Source organism: Mus pahari, chromosome 3, assembly GCF_900095145.1.
Source record: "Mus pahari chromosome 3, PAHARI_EIJ_v1.1, whole genome shotgun sequence".
Taxonomy (NCBI): Eukaryota; Metazoa; Chordata; class Mammalia; order Rodentia; family Muridae; genus Mus; species Mus pahari.
In genome coordinates, this window is record NC_034592.1 from 118,713,652 (window position 1) to 118,736,134 (window position 22,483).

At 40.8% G+C, this 22,483-nt stretch overlaps 1 protein-coding gene across 11 annotated transcripts in view; it reads left to right on the top strand.

Moving 5' to 3' along the window:
* Positions 1–22,483, top strand: part of Plcb4 (phospholipase C beta 4) — a 368,815-nt gene that overhangs the window by 96,326 nt on the left and 250,006 nt on the right. The window contains exon 1 of one of the 11 annotated variants that reach the window (XM_029535871.1): positions 1,059–1,189. The exons of the other annotated variants lie outside the window; for them this stretch is intronic. The gene's annotated coding sequence lies outside the window, so the exon portion shown is untranslated. Of the gene's footprint in view, positions 1–1,058; positions 1,190–22,483 lie in introns of those variants that run through there. 11 annotated transcript variants of the gene reach the window in all.

A 22,483-nucleotide genomic window follows, 5' to 3' on the forward strand; every position in this document is an offset into this window, starting at 1 on the left:
AGATACACTGTGTAGTCAGATCCTGAATCTGAGATAGCAGGCAATGCACTGATGGATGTTGACCCCAGGGATTTGTGTATGTTAAACAAGCCTTCTAATAACTGAACTGTGTCCCCAACTCCTGATTATGTCTTTGTGGAATCCTTCACATTCTGCAAATCTGCCAGTTTCTGTGATTTATATGAATTCAGATGATTGTATAGGCAATAGCTCTTTTATCTCTCCATGTATTAACAAGTTAAAGATGGCCAATGTAACAGACTTAATTCTTGCTTAGCGTTCCTACTTTCAAGATAAGGTTGTAGGTAGATATTTAGTATCCATTATCTTATATCATAGCTGTAAGCAGGTACCTCAGTGTTAAGTATGTCTTGCATGGCTGGTAAAATGACTATCTTTGTCTGTTTACTGTGCTGGTGAACATCTGGAAGCTTCTGATAGGTCTTTAGCTTGCCAAGTAACTCCTAGTTAGGAAAAGAGGCTGGTCATATTCCAAGTATATACAGGGACTGTGTATGGATACTAAAGTGCTCCCAAGCTCTATGTCACAAGGGGCTGCTGCTGCACTGTTGCCTGGAAGTGTGGTATAATGGTTATAGCACCTTTGGGTGGGAGACCCCTCACCACCTCGCTGGCAGATTTCATCTGTTGCTTTCTGAGTGCAGAATAAAGGATTTCAACCGCTTCTATTCTCTTAACAGTGTTGCTGTGGTTCATGTAGAGGTGACTTATAGCGTCTGCTATGCCAGGGCTAGGTTTTGGATCCAAGCTAGTTGGCAGTGTGACCTGCTTTGGACATAAGGTAGGAGCTGTTTTAAGTAGTGATGGCACATACATAATCTGTTTATTCTTCACTGTATTCTAGTGCCCAGTAGTGCCAGCACATAGTGCATACAAAAAATTCATGTGAATAAATTATGCTACTCATTCTTGGAAGAATTTGATTTCTGTTTGAAGAGGGGAAACAACATGAAGTAAGTCTCTCTCTCTCTCTCTCTCTGTGTGTGTGTGTGTGTGTATGTACAGATTTCTACAAAAAAAAAAAAAGTATCTAGGAACAAGGGAGGTGGCTCAACCATAAAGAGGATCTACTGCTCTTACAGAGGACCCAAGTTCAGTTTCCAGTACCCATGTCAGGAAGACTGAAACTATAGCTCCAAGGGGATCAGATGCTTTTTGGCCTCTCCAGGTACCTGTACTCACATGTACATACCCACAAAACAGACATACACGTATATACATAATTTAAAAAAAAATAAATAGAAACCATTTCAACTTTTAGAATTAACAAAGAATGTAGAGAATTATCTTCATGGAGTTAGTAACAAACTTCTCTTACGATTTATTTTTATTTATTTGTGTATGTGTATACGTGCATACCTGCCACTGTTGTGTATAGAGGACAGCTTTCAGAAGTCAGTTCCTTTGTTCCATCATATGGGTCCCAGGAATTAAGCTCACACCATCTGTGAGGTGCATGCAGGGTTGGTGACAAACACCTCTTACCACTGAGCTGTCTCGCCACTCCAGGCTGATTTCTTATAATAATATTTTGATAATTGAATAAATAATGTTGTAATCTGTTTTCAAGACCATGATGGAGACCACCTCTGTTTTTTCTCTTTTCTCTGTGTGGGAGGAGAAGCCTACAGGAGGCAGGCAGCGTGAAGAAAAGCTGTGTGAGTGGCACAGTTCGTTTCCACTCTTTAGGTGTTGAGGACGAGGAGAGCAGACTGTCTTCCCATGGGAAATCACTAGGATGGCAACTTGGAATAGCATAGGAAGGAACTTCAATAGTGGCCAGTCCTCAGACAGTTTGCTGGAGAGAGAGGCCTCTGGAGCTGAGGGCCAGCAGCAGGCCAGTTGATTAAAGCAGCAAGTGACACCAGCAGAGGCATCAGAGTTGGAGAGGCAGCTGTCACCTTCCTTTTGCATATTGTGTGTCAGCCCATGAGAGTATGAGCATGTTAACATATCATATTTTTTCTGAGTTATGTCTTACTAGTTGGGCATAATTTAGCGTTTGGGAGGCAGAGGCAGGAAAATCATAATACATTCCACAGATGCTTGGTCTACAAAGTAAGAATCTGTCTTTTAATAATGCATATTTTTATTTGAAATAGCTTAAATTTTTAGGTTAAGTATCATTAGCAATTTATAAGTAAGGAAACTTAACTTGGTAAATTTGACAATTAATTCCAAGTCATATAAACAGCTACTAGAGTTTGAAGCTGGGTTTATTTAATTTGAAATCTCAATTTCTTTCTACAGGTTTCTGGGTTTTTCTCATAATTGTATTCCATGTTTAGCAGTTACCTTGAGTGGTTCATGCTTTTGACCGCGAGTTGTGTAGTTTTGCAGGGAAGACATGTTGAGTGGTAGACTCAAGGCTGAGATATTTTCTAGCATGCTTGGACTTGCCAGAGGAGTCATAAGATCTACTGTTGGATATCTGATATTCATACTGTAGTCTCTGGACCATTGTCCGTGTCCTCTAAGCGATTACTAGATAGGAATGCAGAACCTTAGGTTCCACCAGAAGACCCAGTCATGGTCTACACACTTTACAATCTCCTCTGTTGATTTATGCACAGCTTGCAAATTGAGATGCTCTTGTTTAAACTGCTGTGATTGCAAGGTGCCACCATGAACTCCTGTGTAGCTGAGCTGATTCAAGGGCATAGAGAGCAATTACTGTATATTAAAGTTTGCTGTGTACTTTTCATAGAGTTTCTTAGTAGTCTAGTGACCGTTTTAGGCAGATAGTTTTTGTCTCTACCTTAGAAATGAGAATATTGAGCAGTAGAAGGTTTCTATCTTGTTGAAAGTTAAATCTCTGATTCCAACCACGATGAGTCTGATTCTAATACAGTGTTCATAACTACCCCATTGGTGATGTGGGCTTATCTTGAAGTTGTGAGCTGTTGATTGCCAGTGTGTTACAGTGATAACAACATTTGACTTTGAGCATAAAGCGTTGGCAATCCAAAAGTTGTATTCTGAGAAACACAATTCATTTTTTGTGATTCCAGAATGAAGAGATAAAAATCAAGTCGAGCCTTCTGAATAGCACCCATCATTCTTTTTGTTGAAGGTGGCACACTTTTCCTGAAGTGCAGTGACATGTTCAGGTAGGAGCTGGAGGACTGGTGTACAGGTTAGGAGTGCTGCGTTTAGTCCTCAGTACTCCTGTTAGGTGACTCCCAGCTGCCGACAAGTCCAGTTCCAGGGGAATTCGACACTCTTTTCTGGCCTCCAAGGGCACCTGGGGACATAGATACACACATAAATAAAGATGAAAACAAGCCCATTAAAAATACTAGGTAGCCTTTAACTCCAGTATTCGAGAGGCAGAGGCAGGAAGATCTCCAGAAACCCTGTTTCAAAACCAACCAAACAAAACTAACAAAAACAAAATCCTAGGTAGGAGAGAATTTAGGAAGAGTATTGTCCTGTCGTTTCTGTTTTTTAAAGCTAATGATTTCTCACCCTTTGATGACAGTGAGCAGTAAGATAAAGCACAGAAGTGATATTACTATTATTATTATTAGAATTTAGTAACTCGGGAATGCAGTGAGGTGCTTAGAGCACCAGGAATCAGAGAGCTACTGGCGACGGTACCGCCTCAGATGACACTGGTATGTTCAATTATTCTTTACTATGCTTGTTTTTCCTTCTGAGAAATGGTTTTGTTTCATGGCCACTAGGTAGATGGCTCAGGTAGACCAGTTGGATGTGCTTTTTAGCTTGGCTTTACCATGCTGTGAAATAATAATGTTGACTGATAATTTGTCCTTCATCCTTTCTTTCCTGTCCCACCGAGTTGACTGATTATAGTGGATATCATTTTTAGAACTGATTTTTGTTAAAAGGGATCAAGGACACCACTAAATAACTGTTTTTTGCTTTTAATTTATAGACAGCTGAGAGCTAGAGAAAAGAATGGTGTGATTATTATTTTTTTAAAATGTCTTTGTGTTTGAAATGAGTGGAAAAAGAAGGAGAGGAGGTAGAGATGATTGCGCCTGTATCTTTAAAAAGTTTTATTTATCATACCACAATAAATAAATATACTTGCGCTTTCTTAACGATTCTCAGTAATGATAATAATGAACACCAAGTTAGATGTACTATTTAGGACGACTAGGGCTAAACAGGCTATGTGCATGTATCCAAGAGAACCGGAAAGACTGGTATTCACTCTAGAAACGCAGGTCATTTGTGCACACAGGCTCTGCAGTGTGAATAATACCAGTAGTGCATCTTGTTGAAATGTAGTATCAAGGAAGCTAAGCCCTCTGAATCAATTCACTGTTTAAAAAGCCTGAAAGACGTATTGTCCCCAGGGGAAGAAGCGGAAGCACTCTTACTTAACACCCCTCTAAAACCAGCTGTTGTTTCCAGTATTTGTCTGGTGCACAGGCCTTTGTACTGGTGTGCTGCCAGGGACCAGCCTGATTTGAACTATTTGCCAATTTCTGTGGTGGAACTATCCCCACCACAGCCAATTTTATGTTCCTTGTTACCGGTTTGATATCATCAAACCTGGAGCTGGAAGGGTTGTGGAAAATTATCATTTGTAGGCTATGCGGGATGCTTAGCAGCAACGAGGGGAGGGGAGGTTGATACCCAGGGGGGAGGGAGTGAAAGAAGAAGGGTGGGAGAAGAGGAGGGAGGGGACTGCTACAGAAACGTAAAGTAAATAAATAAAATAAAACAATGAAAAGAAAAAAAGCTCACAAAATCCTATCCTGTATTAAAGTCATTTTTATACAGTGTAAAGATATTTGTTTTATTTCAAGGTTCTACTGTATAATCAGTAACAAATGGACATCATCTTGATACCTGAAAAAAAAAAAAACAAAAAACAAAAACAAAACCAAACAAACAACCGCAACCAAGAAACCTGAGGTAGGCCTAACAAAGACAATAAGGAAGGAAGGAGTGGGCGTGGCCACAGGTCTGCACTTCCAGGACCCCAGAGGTTGAAGGGCATCCCTAGCTACTTTGTGAGTTTGAGACTAGCCTGTGTGGGAAACAAGGAAATGAACATGAGGTAAGTGGGAGGCTTTTGTGAAGAGCTGTTGTGTGAAGGTGTCTCGTTTTTTTTTTTTTTTTTTTTTTGTCTGAAACCGTGAAAATGAAGGTAAGTGTGGCAAAATTCTTAACTAAACAGAAGAAGTGGTTTAAATCCTGGTATTAAACCTCAGAGGGATAGCTGCCAAATTAAGTGGAATGCAGAGAAATCAGAGTCACTTTTAATCCCAGTATCCCAGTACTGATAAGACCAGGGAGGCAGATCTCTGAGTTCAAGACCTTCCTAGGGTACAGAGTGAGTTCCAGGACAGCCAGTGCTAAGTAGTCGGACCCTGTCTGAGAGTCCTGACAGTTGAGGGTTTGCACAGTAAAGGGCAAGGCAGAGTCCTTGGGTGGAGGGCAGAGCTGGAGAGCTGCTTCTCATTTCTTCTGTAGGTGCTTGTCTATTTCCGCTTTTCCTGTAATTTGTTTATGTTGTGTTTTTTAGTTTTCAGGACTTTTTGTGGTAGCAAGTCATTATTAATGTGAATAGCAGTATGAAATTCATCATTTGTAGAATTTATTAGTTTTAGAGAGTATTTATTGATGCCAAGATATGAGATTAAGATAGCACTCCCGCGCTTCCCTCTTCTCCAATCTCTCGGTCATGTTCCTCATTTTTCATATTGGCAAGAAGGGTGATGCTTTTATTATGCTCAGAATACCATAGGCTATAGGCTTTCAGTTCACATTTGAATATATTATGTTGAAATCATCAGAGCAAAAGAACATACAAACAGGGAGCCCAAGAAAATACAGCAACGGAGCGCAGAGCCACATGGCTGCTGAGAACCACAACAGAGGGATAACTCACTCGATGGGCACCCATGAGTCAGCCATCTAAACAGGGAGAAGGGCAGATGCCACCCAGACTGGCAGCAGGCCAGAGGGAGGAAATTCATGTTACCTTCTGTAGCCTGAACATGCTAAATGAACTCATGTTACTTTCCTAAGGAGCTTTTGCCACTATCCTGGCCTATATCCAGTTAATGGCACCCCACTAGTCTTAACAATAAAGAGTGGGTGTGGGTGTGACCTCTTCTTTTGCAGCTGGGTGCCCTCAGTAAGCAGGCTGAGCACTCAGTATGCTAGAGCACTGCAATGCATGCATCACACACATCTCAAGCTTTTGGCTTTGTGGTTTTTTTTTCTTGATTCTCATGTGCCCTGGTGAGGAAAGTGATTTCAGTTCTACTTTCCAGATTAAAACAACTAAGATTTTGGGAAATTAGGCCATTGGCTCAACATCCTATAGCTCCCCTAATCATTTCTTTGTAATTTTATATTTAAATTATATATATGAATATATATAATTTTATAAGCTTTATTATTAAAAACCCTTGCAGATAAATGAAAACATACACCAATATTAACTAGACCAAAAAGTCCATGAAACTCAGTGAGCTTCTGAATGTGTAGAAAAGGCATTTAGAGTAGAAGCTTTGACACTTCATATTAAATTTTACACTATTAATATTGAATAAATTCTATGCATTTATTTATCATTAAAAAAATACATGGCAGACTTAGCACTAGAGGAACAATTAGCTTTTGGCCCTCGTTCCTAACCTTGCATGTCCTCTTCTTTAACAGTTAGCATTTCTTGCTCTTTCTTTCCTTATTTTAAAAATAAAATATTATTTTCAACATCTGATAGCATTTCTAGTAGAATATTTTATTTATGATGCTATTTATTCACTAGAAGCTATATTTGGGAATTAAAGATATAATATTTGTTTCGAAAAACAAAAGATGGATTTTTAAGTTAATTTTAAAATAAAATGTGTTATTTAAAAATTGAAAATAAAAAACAGCTCATATTATAACTAACAGGACTGTCACTGAACTTCTGTATCATTTGGATAGCCATCCTAGACGTGTGGTGCTTCACACTGGATTCCTCGTTTTTGGTAGTGGATTAGTGTGTAAAAGTACATTTCCATGGATAAGCTTATGTGTTCCTATTAGAAAATTAGAAGAGTAAAAGTGGGTTAGGAAGTTCTCAATTTTACTTATTTTTTAATATTTATTTATTTAATTTGCTGTGTGAGTGTTTTGCCTGCATGTATGTATATTTGCCCTGTATTTGCCTAGTACTTCAGGAGGCCAGAAGAGGACCCAGGATCCCCTGGGACTGGAGTTAGAGGTGGTTGTGACCTGCCATGTGGGCATTAGAAACTAACTGAGCCAGGGTCCTCTATAAATGCAACATGATCTCTTAACTGCTGAGCCATTTCTCCAGTCCCTATATTTTAATTTTTTTTTTTTTTAATGAAAAAAAAAAAGGATGGTGCTGGGGCTTAAACCCAGGAACTTGTGTCTGTTCAGCATGTGCATTACTGTGGAACTTCACTTCTGTTTTTAAGGAAGGAGATTGAGGGAGAACCTCCTGCTGGAGCTCTGTATTGTTCTGGAAGGTCTGCCCACATTCCTGTCTTCTTTCAATTAGAACAGTAGCCATGTAGGGATTTCTGGAGTTGTGTGAGGACTGCAGGACTCTGGGGCTTGGGACACATGAAGTGCTTGCAGTGGGAATCAGGTTTGACAGTTGGCTTCTCGGTTGTGCACCAGTATGGTTGAAATGTGCACATATGGATGCAAAGTGTATTATATTGTGTTTGGGTGGTGGTTTTAAAGATTGTTCCAGACTTGGTTTCAGCATATGTAGTGCCCACTCCAGAGGGTACATTAGCTCAGTGTCAGTCTCTGTCATTTAGCCTTCAGTGTTTGAGGAAAACAGGTTACCACAACTCAGCCTCATGCCCACTGTGGCAGCTGCAGTGTCAAAGGAGATATACCAATTCTTGTGTATGGATACCATGTTATCTTTCAGATTTGCCATTACAAAGTAGTTAGTGACCATGGTGGTTACTAACTGGTATCGATTTGACAGGACCTAGAATCATCTAGGAGACAAACCTCTGACTATGCTGTGAGGGATTGTCTTGGTTAGGTTGAGTGAGATGGAAGAGCCACCCTTAGGTGGGTGGCATCATGCCCTAACCTTGGTTCTTGAAGGCAGAAAGAGGACGAAGCTAAGTATCACTATTCATTACTCTGTTCTCCCCGACGGTGGACTCTGTGATCAGCTACCTCAGAAACCATAACGTTTCTCTGTGAGTATACTCTGTGAGCAAAAATATCCACTCAAGCTCCTTTTGTTAGGTAATCTGACAGATTACTAAGATAATAGTCATCGAACATCTGTACAGCATGCTTTCTTTTCATATGCCAGCGTTTGAGGGAAAAATGTAAAAATCTTAGGCCCTGAAGTATGTAGAAATTGACTATACTGTTTTATCAGAGATATTATTGCAAGTTGGGACACATGAGGGACCCAGTTCCGTGACGTTTTAAAGATATTATCTCAGTGTCAGCATGGTGAACTAAAAGTTAGAAGATGGAATGTAGAGTTATAAGCATTTTCCAAATTGGTATTGTAAATAGTGTTCTCCTTGGATATTCTCAATGAAGAGGCCCGTGATTAAATAAGTCTGGGAAACAAAGCATAAGACATCCTATCTAATCGATTCATTGGCAATAGGCAGTTATCACACACTTGAAATCTCGCAATTTATAAACCTATTTATATTCATATAGGCTAGTTGCTGTAAACTTTGACCTGAAATATTGTTATTCATTCTGTATTACTTGGTGCAGTTTGGAAATGCTGACATGTTTATTGTAAAGTTAGCACTTACAGATGGGCGCATCTGGGGACTTGTATAAGTATATGCATTAGTTTGTTTATTTAACATAGAGTTGTATTCCGCATGACAGAAAGTTAATTCTAGAGCTTCTTTTAGACTGGAGTTCACATTGACCTCTCTTTATACCTGCACCGCCAGACACTTAGGACTTACATGTTCCATGTCCTTTTTGGCACCCTCAAGGTCCTATAGAGGAGCAACATGGGCAGAAGACTGGCAGGCAGATCAGAGCGAGATTCTAAACAGGCTTTCCCATGTCCCCATTTCCTGCACTGCAGACGTTTTTCCTTTAGGGACTAGATGTTAAGGTTTTATTTTTTTGTTTGTTTGCTCTTTTAAAGGAATGCAGGTGCAGTTTCTACATTTCCTCTTGTAATGGACACTAGTTTCTATCTAAGAAGCACTTCTGGTCCTGTTCCTGGCTGCTCTCTCAATCCCAGGCAGCGTTCCTCCAGCCTGTAAAAAGCATTTGCTCTATTTGCTGTTCTGCTTAGAATAGTTGAAAGAGTCCTTCTCAGTCGCTGTCTGTCTATTTTGTTCTGGCCAAGGGCAGTGTTTGCCCTGCCTCTCAGTCTGACTGAGGGGTGGGACTTTTTTTGTTCCCTGTTGCCTTTGCTGCGTGTGTGGGCTTGCTCATCCAAGACTCCTGCTCCTTCCTCCTGTTCTGGAAGGAGAGCGCCTGCCCAGAACTGACTGCCCTGGGTACAGCACCTGCCTCGGACATGCTCACAGAAGCCCATCTATGACTGGGTAAAGCTTACTCCTCTCTAGGTAAGAAAGGGTACTGAAAAGTGGTGTTGTGGGTATGGGAAGGTCGGATTCAAGCAGCTCTGATAAGTTATTCTGTGTTCTTCTCAAGAGCAGGTGCAAGTAGATGCAGTTTCTCAAAACTGCGTGAACCACCCAAACTTCAGAGAGTATGGGATTATGAATTATTTTTCTTTCTTTTCTAATAATATGACACATTTTAACAAAGTTTATTAGACATTATCATTTTGTACTGTTTCTGACAATAATCTGATACAGATTTATTTTATTATTTCTTTTTGAAAAATTTTCCCAACTTTAACGGTAACTCCTGTAGCTTTTCCATAAGGCACATATGGATACCCTTTGATTGACTGATGGGACTCTTCTGTTTATTATTGGACGTTGTGTATGCAGCCCTGGAGGCATATGGGAAATAGCTGTACTTTTTGCCGAATTTTGTTATGAATATAAAACCACTCTGAGAAATATGATCTATTTTTAACATTTGAGAACTCTCTTCATAATGTTTCCCTTGAATATGTCAGTGTAACACAAGAAAGCCCAGGTGACGTGAGGTAATCTCATCATACAGGAATGATCACGAAAAGCAGATTTATTTTTGTCTTGTTTATAATTAATGAAGGCATGATGCAGGAAGTTATTTATTTTATTTCAGTTGCCCACATTTTTGGTTCAATTATATTAAGAGACATGTTTTTTAAAAAAGTTTTTTTCTTCTTGAGTAAGAATGAAAATATACTTTGTAGCAATTTGAAAATATATTTTTATTCATCGTGTTGGAGACTTGATTATTTTATAAAATGTTTTTAGTGGAACTCATACATATTCATGAATGTGGGAGTGATGTTGAGGTATGAAAGTTAAAGATCATATAGAATAATTAGCCCCAGATGGTGTTAGAAAAGTACTTCATGGTTTTCATCCTTTGTGTCGTTAGTTAGGAATATCTTACAATCCTTGAAAGAATGTAAGTTATAAAAGGTAAATCCTTTAGTTTTGTTTGAACCATGACTAACCTTACATGCTTGAGCAAAAATGATCTTACTGTATGTTTCTTTGAAACAACATGTGATCTAATAAGCTTGTTTTTGTTTTTTATTTTTGTTTTTGTTTGTTTTTTGTTTTAACGATTTATAAGTGGATAGAGCATAACATTGTGAGAGAGTTTTTAAGGTTTCGGGAAGAACTTTTACAACTGTATATTAAAGCTGGATAGGGGCACTGGCCTGAGAACTCCAGGGACCGTTTCCTGTTGGAGAGATATTGTGCACAATTATACAGTAAAGAGCAGTTATATGCAAGGGACCAGCATTCTGCAGATAACAGAGTGTTGCTAGCTCGCCACAGTGTATGAGATTTAGATTTTCAAGATAGGGTCAGGGAGGGTTTATTTTAACAGCCTTCTCCAGTGGCTTGGAGGCCAGGACAGATGCAGCAGTTGCCAGGGTAGACCGTGCAGGAGATAGGTGGGCAAGGCTTAATGATAATTACCTGTCTTTACCATCCTGTCCAAAGATAAAGCTGCTGTGGGGAGGACTGTTACAGAGGCTGTCTGCAGATCTGGAGTTAGTTCACTCTGCCGCTTCTCACAGGCATCACAGGTGAGAGTGAGGCGTAGGGGGTGCTGATGCCAGCTCAGGGACCCTACTGCCCATGAGATGAAATAATTGCAGAGCGTGTTCCTCTTAATTTCATGGACTCTACCTACTCTGCACCAGGGCATTGTAGCGGCTGTGCACTGGTGAGTGTGACTCTGAAATGGAGGTGAGGTAATACCTGCTGTCATCTCTGGTCCCTTGTGAGCAGTGTAGCCAGGGGGCTGTGACTCATAGCAGCCGTTCTCAGCACTTGCCAGTGTGGGTGACCTCACTCAAGGCTCAGATCAACTCTTCCTTTGGCTGTCGCCATGGCCACCACCAGGTGCTCACCCACTACCTCTGTGTTGCCCTCATGCTGTGTCCCACTCCCCAGGAGCCCTTTAATGTGCTGTTTGATTTGTGTTCAGCACAGACTCTTCAGCATCATCTCTGGACAGCCTGGCTTGCAGGTGCCCCACTTCAGCTCTCTGAATTGAAATATGGAGACTACCTGTGGCAAGCTGCTTTTTCCCCTCTGACACAGCATACAACCTGTAATTGGTAAATTCGAGGCAGTTGATTTTTGTTAAAATCACAACAAAGCAAAACATAGAAAAACCTCTGCAAGCTGAGACTTGCAATGTTTGTGCTTTGAGCTTTTAACCTTAAATGCTCTCCCTAGATAGCAGTGAACTCGTGAAGGAAAAGAAGTGGCAGTTGGGGGTTGGGGTGACCTTCAGGCTCCTCAGTAATTCCGTCTCGTATTTCTCCCCTCAGCATTGTTTATGAAAATTTCAGAGTGCAGTGGTTTGGAAGCCAGTGACTCTATTGATTCTTAGATCATGCAAACTAATTGTTGAGTTAATATAAATACAGATGGGCAGGGCTCGTGGTAATCAGGGTCTCTTGAGCCATCCTTTCTGCTGTCAGTTGGTGTGTCTGGAAAGAGGAAAAAGCACCCAGTTCCCTGCCTCTGTTCTGGGAAGTTTCTGGTAGGTTCAGTCACTTCTTGGCAGAGTCTGCAATGTAAGTCAGCACTCAGACAGACACTTCCTACAAGTAGAAAGCTCTTATCCAGTGGCATGTTACATTTGTGTGCAGAAATGTCTGCCAAGTGAAAGTTCACAGATCCATTTAGACACTGAGAGTTGTGTAAATCCTGGGCTATCCAGAAAATAACTCATTAGAAATGTCAGGTGCCCATAGTTTTGTTAGCTACAATGTAGTCAAAAGGCGAAAGCTAAAGGGAAGGCTACATTGGTACCATAAAGTTACTCAGGGACTTCAACATGTTCAAACTCCATTCCGTAAAAGGATCTCAAGGCCTGAGTTGTTTGTGTGTGGTGGCGGGGAGGGGGCGTGTCGCGTGTCGGCATTTGTTCTTTTTGTGAATATCTTTAGGACCCTGGAGGAAGAGGAAGATGAGCCTCACCTTTGATAAAGCCAGACAGCTTTGCCAAAAGCCACTTACCATGTTCTGTTTTATTGGAGAATGCAGAGGCAAGAACAGTGTGGCTTGATTCAGCATCTTTCGATGAGAAAAATCCACTGCCTATTGAGCCCAGTTCTCGGATTTTTCCCCAGGGTACTATGTAGGCTTTTGCATTGATTTTCAAAGGTGCTTTATCTCCTAAAAAGTTTGTTATTTTACTCAAGAATGTAAAGAAATATCCTGCCCGTTTCTAGAAGTAAATGTTTCCTTATGTATCTAAACTGACCCCGGATTCAACCTTGACTCATTAAATTTTTTTCTTTAGACCCAGAGACTGCTTTTTTCTTTTTAAGAGCATTGTACCGTTAGCTACCTATATGGCAGAAAAATCCGTTTGTGTCTGTCTACCGAGTCCTCAATTTAGTGCTGCTTGTCCCTGAGAGCAGTTTTCATCAGTACTTGCTGAAGCTAGTTCTGACAAAAATAACTCAGAACGCAGATTTTCTGACAAATCAATTTAGGTGATAAATCTGTGCTTTCCACTGTGTTTACAGCAGTATCTGACACTTACCATTACTTAAATATTTAATGATGTTCTCAGAGGCTGCAGCTCCCTCCATCTGTATATTCATGTCGTATGTCACATGAAGTAGAGAAGTATGGGTAATGGTCACCACTCCCCCACCCCCCCCTTTTTTTTTTTAATTTTAAGCCTCAATGGAATAGAAGGAAATACCAATTAATCTTCTCTTGAATCTTGTTATGTGTTTGAGTGCACTATAAATCCGATGGAACAAAGACCCACAATTTATGTAAGGTTTGTATCTTCAGCCTCAACAGAAAATTCAAGATGCAGCTCCTAAGCTGATTCTCTGTTACAAGTAGAGCATCTCCTTCTCTCTTCCTGTGTATATCCAGCCTGTCTGAAGATTTTCCCAAGGTCCTAACCATCTTGAAGCTTTCCTAATTGCTATAACTCAAAATCCATTTTCTCTCTTTAGGATATCCTGTGGTAGCCTATATGTCATTTGCTCTCTTTAAGATATCCTGTGGTAGCCTATATGTCATTTGCTCTCTTTAGGATATCCTGTGATAGCATATATGTTGTTTGCTCTCTTTAGGATATCCTGTGGTAGCATGTATGTCTTTTGCTCCCTCTAGGGTATCTTGTGTTAGTGTAACTGCCTTTTGGCATTATTCTTCAGTGCAGGGAGTAACTGTTAGTTATTTTCTAATTATTGTCTATATTAACTCTGAGTAGATGTTATATACACCAACTCTGTCCCTTCTCAATGATATTTGTAGAATCCTGTAAGGACCTTGTCTTAACTTCTGTGTTGGTTTGTTCCTCACTTTTTTTGTGTAGTGAGTTGGAGAACCACCTTTTAGTACCAACTGTTGGTCAGTTGTATCCATATAGAGAAAAGCCACTTGTCTGTGTAAATGAGATAAGCCGAATTTCTTCTACCATCTTGCCTTAAGGGTTGAATTAACAGAAGGATTATATCAAAGTGTTTTTTTTTTTCTCTTTATTTTTTTAAACTTATTTCCATGTGTCTGGCCATTTTTCAGTAACAGCCTTAACATTTAGCACTTTAATAATCCCTTCCAGCTGCAGGAACACAGTGATTTTTCTAAAATAAATTCCAGAATGTTTTATAGAGCTGACTGGCTACATTGGTGATTTAGAGTGTAAGAAAAATCTGACGCATAGATTCAGCTTCCCCACAACTTGAGACAGGTGATGGAGGACATTTGCTTGTAGAACATCCAGCTCAGACATACAAGCACTGTATCCACAGCTGAGCACTTGGCTCCAGCCAGGTATTTTAGGAGAGGAAAACAGAGTCAGGGAACGCCATCATACTGATTTATCTGTCCTTTGTTCCTTGGTTGGTATGAATCATACAAGGGGCTAACCCAATAAAAGAAACAGCTCACAGCGGTTAGTGTTTAGGGCATGCTTTCTTGGGTCTGCCCTGTGTCTAGTTTCCAGTTTTATACAAACAGATGTAACTCATCATCTAGTTAATTAGACAATCCAGCAAAGCACAGACAGATGTTCTCCCGGGGTACAATGCGCTTTAGTTCAACCCAGCATCTGTAAAACTCCGGTATCGGTTTGCTATTGATGCTATAAGAAATTGTCATAAACGGGATGGTTATTATTGTGAGCTTGATAGAGAAACTCCTTGGTGGTTATCACGATTACCCCCCCCCATTGTGAATTTCTGTGAGAAGCCCCATATTAATTATGGGTGAGAGTATTCCCTCGGCAGGAGAGCGTAGACTGCATAGAATAGAGAAAACCAGCTGATCACTAGAAACCGTGCATCCATTGTTCCCTCTGCTTCCTGATTGCGGATGTGACATCACCATCAGCTATACGCTCCTGCCGCCTTGACGTCCCCACCACAGTGGGTTAATGTTCCTTGAGCTGTGCCCTAAAGTGAATTCCCCTTCCTTCAGTTGCTTTTGCCCAAGTGTCTTTTGAAAGGATCTGGGAAAGAAACTACCACAATACCTTACCTTTGGGAATTTGGGAATCTAAAATAGGCATGGGTGACTGTGTCTTTTCTGGGGGTTCAAAGGGAGAAGCAGCTCCCTGGCTGCCGCAGGAACTCAAGCCTTCATCACCCTGCCTTCACTTCCGTTGCCAAACCCATTTTGAGCCCCCGCCTTCCCTTTGATTTGTGGTCTTTATTCAGGACCCTTGTGATCACACTGGGCCACCTTGAAAATGTAGGGTTGCTTCCATATCTTAAAAGTCTTAATTTAACAGTGTGTGAAAAGTCCCCTATTGCTTGCTGTAAGACGACATGATGTTCATAGGTCTTAGGAATCAGGCTGTGCGGGTTGAAAGCAGCTTGGGGCAGAGAGCTGTTTGTTATTCTCTGGTTATTAGAGAAGGACGAGAAAGTGAGCCGAGCACTAGAAACCGTGCATCCACTGGTCCCTCTGCTTCCTGTTTGTGGATATGACAGTGATCAGTTGCTGCAAGCTCCTGCCGCCTTGAGGTCCCCACCACACTGGGTTAACTGTTCCTTGAACTGTGCGCCTCCATACTCCCTAATTATCATCTGTGGAGACACCATCTAACCCACTGGAGTTGGATTTTCATCCAGGAGATAAGAGGAGAATTATATTAAATGTTATTCTCTTCCTCACATTGCTCTATCTTTTGTTAAATCTTCTGTTTAAAAAGTAAAAATAAAGAATAGGTCCTTTTTAGCCTAATAGCCACCTCTTCTTCCTCCTCCTTCTCCTGTTTCCTCTCTTACATTTTCTTGGCCATATTTTCTGTTTCAGGCCCACTTGACCATGAGGTCTCTCTATGAAGCAGTCTTATTACCATGTGTCTGACTCTCCTCTTATTCTCTATTAATCTCTCCACATCATCTCCTTTCCTCAGAGGACTTTCTGCTTCTCTTCTGAACTGTGAATGGCTTTCTTGGTTTTCAGGCATTTAGTGACGTTTCATCTTTTGTCTTCTAGCTTTCCCTTGGCATTCTCTTGTCTTGGGCTCTGTCCCTTGACATTGGAAAATGTCCTTCAGTTTGAGCTATCATTTCTGTCTTTTATCAACAGAGCATATTTAATTCACTTTTGCTGTTAAAGAGCAACATAAATAATGTCAGAAATATAGAGATTGAATAATCTAAGAACTGAGGTAAACTCATTAATACAGGAGGTACCTGAAGAAGTAACATACTACTTTCTGAGAAACATTCAACTTTCTCCTAACATCTTTACTGTTGTAACTGGGAGCATAGTTGGTAGAATAAATTAATTAGACTTCTTTTTACTTAATTTATGGGTTTGATTATTCTACATCTGGGCCATTGGCCCAGGAGAGCAAGATGTCCTGTTGACTTTCAGTGTATAGTTCCCAAACCAGCAGTAAGAGGAGGAAGCATCCTGGGAAGTTGATAGAAAGACATCTCTGGCTGGGCAGAGGCACTGGGGAGAGGGGTCCTAAAAGCTCTGCTTTCAAAGGCTCTTCAGGAGATGAACCAGAGTTAGGCTTCAGAAATTCTGGGGGTATATTGACACAAGAGTGTGTGGGGGGGGACTTGGGAGTTGGAGCTGGGTGGTGGGAGGTAGATGGGAGTGGGGATGAGGGTTGTGGCTGTGTGTTTGTGGGGTGGTGAAGGGCAGGTGGACACGGATGTTCACCTCATCTAGGTCTCATTCTCTTGGTCATTGGATGCACTATCTCTCACAATCTCCTCTTACTTCCTGTTACTGTGCTTTCCAAACACTTTCAGTCTCAATAGACGATGCTCTCAAAGCTTCCTAATTTCAGTAAGCTGCCCAAAGTCTTAACTGTTTTGCAGAGAAATAGTAACGTGACTTTGCATCTGTGTGAAGTAGCCCTGCTTAGCTGAATAGTTTCCTCACACAGCTTTTAAAGCTCAGTTTAAGACCAAAGTAAATACAGGTATCATTCTGAATAACCTTCCAGTTCAAACCCATCTCAAGTAGGCAATGTCACATTCATTAGATTTCAGCAGTGTCAGTGAGTGCTGATGGGTCAACGCACTGAAACTTATAAATCATATTCTACATGAGAGATTATCTTCCTTTCCCCTGCCTGATAACTCAAACTGAATTTTATAAATACCATGTAAGCCTGCATTCATATCATATCAGATCGTTCTTAACATTGTCTTAAATCTCGTGAAAAATTTCACTGGACCACCTGAAAGTGTTAGCACGATGGAGTGATAATTTACGTGCAATAATATGCATCTGTTTTCAGTGTACTTTTCCATTTATAAATCTCAGTGCCTGTGTTCACCAGTGTCTCCAATGCCACAGCAATAATATTAAACATTTCTTCTACTCCCAAGCCCTGGCTTGAGCTCTCTTGTCGTACAGTACTCCAGATTCATAGCTAGCCAACCAACCATCAATTTGCTGATGTTACTGTAGAGTTCATTTTGCTTTTGCTAAATAGAATCTTGTATTCTTTTTGTCTGGCTTTCTGCTTTAGACATCATTGTTTTTTGCAGTTCCCATGCTTTTGGTAGCTTGTTTTTTGTTTGTTTGTTTGTTTTTTAATAAAATTACTGAGTAGTAGTCACGTGCATATACCAGTTTGTTTGCGTGTATAGACATTTCCAATCTTAGGCTGTTGAGGGCAAAGTCCTCATGAGCACCGCTGTACTTCTCTCTACAAGACTCTGTCTGTTTTTATTTCTCTTGTCTAACTAAGATTGTAATGGCTGGGTCTTGGATTCAGATCCATGAAAACCCACCAAGTTGGGCTTCAAAACAGTTGGATTACTTTTCATTTCCTCCTCTATTCTCTGACTATTTCCACTGGGACATTTTCACATAGTATGAGTTTAGACAATATACAATACATTTGTTTATGCTTTCAGTGCATGTGGTTATGTTATATGCATGTGTAAGGATACACAGAAAAGGCTGGATGTGGGCATTGTTTTATTATATTATGCAAAGTGGAATCAGTTGTACTATTTTGTACATCATATAAAATTCCAGTCCATGAGCATATGCACAAACATCTTAAGTATAAATGACACTCGATTTTCCCCTTCATATTCATCCACTTTAGTCTCTTACTAGCCATTACTGACAATCTAGTAGTAAACTTCTAAGGAATATAATGGAAATTGTAACATGCAGAAATTTTTATTAAAATAGTTTTCTCTCAGTTAATGAAAATAGGACCGTGATGCATTTTGAAAAAGCCTGTAAGCCCCAGTACCACAGCATGCAATGTTTAAGAACCTCTGAGCTGAGTAGAGGGCAGTGGGTTGCCGATGAGGGCAACTGAGTGGATTATTTACTGTTCTCCTTGCTAAGATCACATACCTGACAGGAGGCACCTTAGGGGAGGAAGCGTTTATTTTGGCTCACAGTGGGGAGGATACAGCTCTTCATGCCAGGGAGGGAGGGTGTTACATTGGAGGGTGGTTACTTTGCATCCACAGTCAAGAAGGAGAGAAAGGACAGCAGATGGGGTCTGGCTTCAGTACATCCCAGTGACCTTGTACGTCCTCGTAGATCCTACCTCAAGCCAAACCACAGCTGGGGAACAAGTGTTGACTCCCCATCCTGAGACTATGGGTGACATTTCACATTCAAAATGAAATACCAAGAAAGAGCAGTCATATGACAATACGGTTGGTTCAAAGAGCATTGCCAGAAACCCAGGGACTAAATGAGGAAGCCAGTTAGGATGGAGCTAGTGGATATGTGACCCCCGTGGAGACTCCCTTCTATACCATTGTGACAGTGAGATGAAGAGGGAACATTTCAGGGAGATGGGAAAGCAACATGCTGTAGAAGAGAGTGACTAATCCTGTCTCTGGGGTGTGAATGGAAAACTGGGGAAAGGTTTAAGGGAAAAAAATCGTAGGGAACAGGAAAGCTGAGTAACACAGTCTAAATCCAACCACATGAAATGCTATTTCTGCCGAACAGTGTTCCCGGACCCTGGCAGTGAAACATATCGCTAGGTGATTGGTTTTACGGCCTGCCTTTATCTTAAAGGTGTGATGACTGCTTCAGACATCGCTGCTGATTGGTGTCATATGGCAAGCAGAGTCTCTGTGACCAGTCTGAGCTGGGGTCAGAGTGTTGGTATAAATTTCAGTGACTCATCTCTTGGGTCTAAAATAGCAGCAGTTCGAGGGGCAGAGTGTATTCAAGGGAGGAAGTCTTTTTGACACATGTTCTTGCTGAAAGCAAACTTATAACCAGGATGTATAATTGAGTGTCTCAAGCTGGTGTGGGGAAGGGGGCACCGATGGATAGGAGAGGCAAGTGGAAGGCGAGCTAGCTTTACAGCACAGAAGGCATTGTGAGACAAGAGGAGAAATTTTGATTTTATTTTACAGGTTTTCAAAATGGCTTTAGGCATACCCTTGGGCACAGTCGGTAATACGGTAATCGGGAGCAGAGAAGGGCTGAGACTGTTCATGGCTTTACTCTCCTGTTCTTTTACTTCCGTATGTAATTAAGCTGCCTGAGGATCCACTTGCCCTTTTCCTGTTTGAGACTCGAAAGGTGTCCCTCTTGTCTTTACAAAATTGTCCATCCAATTAGGACCAACGTTGTCCTATCTTGTTAAAACATTTTATGTCCCTAATGAAAGGAGAGTGTGCTCTTGAAAAAGTTGAAGACACATTTGATTTGAGATCACTGTCTATGAGTATGAAACCCAAGGCTCAGAGTGTCATTGTATGATATTTCATCACTAGCTAGAGGTGGGAGTAACTAGGATGGATTCTGGTTTGGTCACCAGAAAGATTATGGGACCATTTAATGAGGTGAGTATCGGGAGCATGAAGAGGTAATCTTCCAAAGGCACTCAGTCCTGATCCCTAGAATTTGCATTCTGTCACTCTAAAAAAAAGGACCTTACAGGACACTTAACCTTCCTAATGTGGCAACCCTTTAATACAGTTCATGTTATGGTGACCCAAACCACAACATTATTTTCATTACTATTTCATAACTTTAATTTTTCTACTAGTAGGAATCACAGCGTAAATGTTTGCATTTTTCGATGGTCTTAGGTAACCCCTGTGAAAGGATCATTCGGTCCCTTAAAGCAGTGACGACGCACAGATTAAGAACCATTGGTTTAAGGTCAAAGATGTGGAGATGGTGTTGTTCTGAATAGTATGAGTGATGTGTTCCTTACGAGTGTTTAGACAATAAATATCCTTAGCTGATTATTTCACGAGAGACAGAGAGAGGGATTGTTGGAGGAAAAAAATAAAAACTCACCGCTGGTGCTTTGAAGAGAAAGAACGCAGGGCAGTGAGCTAAGGAGTGTGAGAAGGCTCTAAAAAATGGAGTGACAAGGAGACAGATGACCTTTAAACCCCAGAGAAAGGAAGGAAGCTCTCTTTGGCACCTTGTGTATGGTTTTTGTTAGAGCAGCCCTAGGAAATGAGTTCAGCAGATTTGCACAGCTTTCCCGTTTAAAGTACCAGGGGTCAAACTTGGGCCCTGTTCATTGCTGGACACAAGCGTTATGCCCACCTCAAGTGTGTCCAGATCTTTCTTTCAATGAGGGAAGAGATGTCTTAGATTCCTGACACTGTTAGATGAACCAAGGGTTAGCAATCTGCTTGGGGACAGTCTCCTTAAGTAAATGCCTACTTTAGTAGATAACAGAAAACTGCTCTGAAGGAACATTTCATATATATATTTATACTTCTTTGTCTTTTTCCTCAAACTTCAGAGTTAGAACAAATGATCAGGTTCCTTTCAGCATGAAAATTCTTAGATAAAATGAAACCAACATAACAGTCTACTTTCCAATTCCTACAGTTCTCTCAGGAGGGTTGGGAAAATGAAGACAGCCATATTCAAGAGTCATTAGTAAACAAAGGCATGTGTTACTGAAGCACAGGTGTGTGTTGTATTTCAACTGCTTTGTTTGAGAATCCAACATCTTAAATGTGAGACAGAAATGAGCATATGCCTTGGAATCTTCATGCTGAAATGTTCCATCTGTACCAATAAAAGTGAAATAGAAGGTTTTGGACAGAGCCATGTATTCTCAAAACAATCATGTGACCTAAATATTCATCATCATAAAACCCCCTGTCTTATTTTCATAGTGGTTGATTATATAAAATGATGTTCACTGTTGTCAAAGGCATTTTTTTTTTAACATGAGCACTAGTAAATTGCTCAGAGATTTAAATCTCACAAGCAGAATTAGCCTCATGATGAAGAAAGGTTTCCATTATAATTCTGTCATACTCTTTGAATTTGGAACATGAGGAATCTCCTAAGAAGTAACTACAGGTGATTACTGTCCACAGAGTAAATGCCCACAGAAGTCAGTTCTTTAGGGTGACCTCTTATCTAGGCCACCAAGCAAAACTCCCCTCTTGCATGGGGGAAATATGTGATGTTTTAATATGGTTGCTTTCTCTAGTACAAATGTGGGTACTGTAGAGCCCCTGAAGAGTAGGACTACATTTAGTGTTGCCGCATGGACTGTGGGAATTGGTTCAGTGCTGTCAGCTCATCCTGTGGTGGGAGATCACATTGATGTTTGTTCTCCCTCCCAAGGATTTGAGGTACAAACTTGGCAGGAAAAAAATGTCTACAGCTGTCCTAAGAATGATCCTATTAAAAGAGAGTTTGGAATGTGATTCCATGAGGATCATCTGCTGCTAAAATCTTGTTCCAACACCATCAAGTCCTTGGGCAATAATTGAACAAATATCCTTGAACTTGTCATGGAGACACCCACTTGCCAAACACTGCGGTGAGATTTGTGGAGATCACAAGTCGACTGTGACTGTGACAGTGACACTTTAGCCACATGGCCCATATGTTACATCCAATTCTGTTGTGGGAGCACTCCTTTAAAAATTATGACCTTGACTATGTTTTGGATAGTTGACCAAGGTGAGGCCTCCAGAGTTGAGTAAACAGTTGCCTTTTGTAGAGGGCCTCCAGTGATCCAGGAGCAAATAGCATCCTTATCTGAGCACATTGGTCCTTATCTGAATCATCTCTGCAGTCAGACTGTAGATGCCATGAACCTGTCTGACATGAGAAACTCGGGTGTCAAGCATCATTCTTTTTTTTCTTGCCATCTTGATTACTATTCAATGTGTATCATCGAGTAGTTCTTGAAGATGTTGCTTATTCAAATGATTTTCCTGTTACCCCCTGCCATGCCTTCAGATCTTTCTCCCTGCCCCACTTAGGACCATGGTAACAAAATCCTGTCGAGTGTACGTGTAAAGGACCCACGTTTGTCTTCATAGCTCTAGAGGTCAGAGTTCCTATAGGTCAGGTGTTGGGTTTGGGTCCTCTTCCTGGTTTGTAGAGTTGTCTTCTTGTTGACTTGCCACATAGCAATAGAGTTAGAATGAGGAAGGATGGGGGTTGGTTTGGGTTGCATTGGG